Raw genomic sequence first — 1295 nt, forward strand, 5'->3', positions numbered from 1 at the left:
TCAATTCAGATAAGCAGAACGGCTCAAATCATGGCAACCATCAACGTACTTTTTTTTTCATCCCAGTGTTTTCCGTGTTCCACAGCAACTACATTTAATTATTTTTCAACAACAAAATTTGTAATTATTCTTCAAGGGCAAGTAAATACGCAGGAATGAAGCTCATGTTAGTAACTGTTACTGAACTTCTATAATAAATTAGCAAAAAAGGCCTAAAAAAAAACGACTGTCACACTAGAATAAAAAGATTTTGTCTCAACATACCGCTTCTATGTGGTCGTTTATAAGTTTTTCGTAATCCTTCCAACGTTGGAAAGCAGGTATATCGGTTTACAATTATTTCGAATGTGTTTATCTTTACTTTTTCTTAAGTATGGCTATTGTTCTTGCTTTTTTCCAGCAATCAGGAAAGTAGGAGTCGGACGCTTAAACGTTGTAAGCGTCAGCCAAACTGGGAAAAATACAAGTTATTTTTTTACATGAAAGATCTTCGCTAAATCGCTTTTTAATTTTTTCAATTATGACGCACCTTAGCAAAAAATATTCATCACGGTTGAAATGCTCTTTTTTTAAGTCAATAAATATTGATTTTCTGTTTTTTGAAAAAATTAATCTTTTAAGAAAAAATAAAAAAAAATTTAAATACAAATTGACCCCGACGTGATTTGAACACGCAACCTTCTGGACTGGAGCCAGACGCGCTACCGTTGCGCCACGGAGTCTGTTGAGTCGAACATTTTTCTTATCGGTATTTCACGAAAACATTCTAATATTCTATAACAAAAATTAAATTATAAACAATTAATAATCATTTCTTTCATTACAATGATTTATAATGTAATAAATAAAAGCTAACGTATTATGCGATAAAAAGGAGACTATATGTTATTATTAACGCTACTTCAAAAAATGTTTTCACACATTAATCGTTAAATATGACATTATTTATTTCACTAATAAATATATAAAATATTCCAAGTAATTTTATTTAAGACAGTCGAACAAAATGAAGCATGAAACGTCCCATAAAACCAATTATAAGTCTCTTAAATAATCAATCAAACACCGAAGAAAACCAACTTGGGATATCGTCGATAAAAATCCCGTAATTTCACAACTTGGAGTCGTTTCGTTCCACATAATGTATTTTATCCTCCCGCGAAGTGACAGCGCGAAATTAAATCAGAAACCCGACTACTACCTTAAAATTACAGTTGTGTAAAACCCAAAACAGAAGGAAAAAAGGAAGAAAGAGGAGAGCAAAGAGATAAAAATAGGGAAAACGTAGCGAGGAA

General features: G+C 31.7%; 1 non-coding gene across 1 annotated transcript; it reads right to left on the bottom strand.

The window, feature by feature from the left end:
- Positions 1-650: 650 nt before the first annotated feature.
- On the bottom strand, positions 651-722 carry Trnaw-cca. Its single transcript has one exon. It is a non-coding gene; the product is annotated as a tRNA-Trp (tRNA).
- Between the last annotated feature and the right edge of the window lie 573 nt (positions 723-1295).

The sequence above is a fragment of the Habropoda laboriosa genome, unplaced genomic scaffold (genome assembly GCF_001263275.1).
Source record: "Habropoda laboriosa isolate 0110345459 unplaced genomic scaffold, ASM126327v1 scaffold6119, whole genome shotgun sequence".
In the NCBI taxonomy this organism is placed as follows: domain Eukaryota; kingdom Metazoa; phylum Arthropoda; class Insecta; order Hymenoptera; family Apidae; genus Habropoda; species Habropoda laboriosa.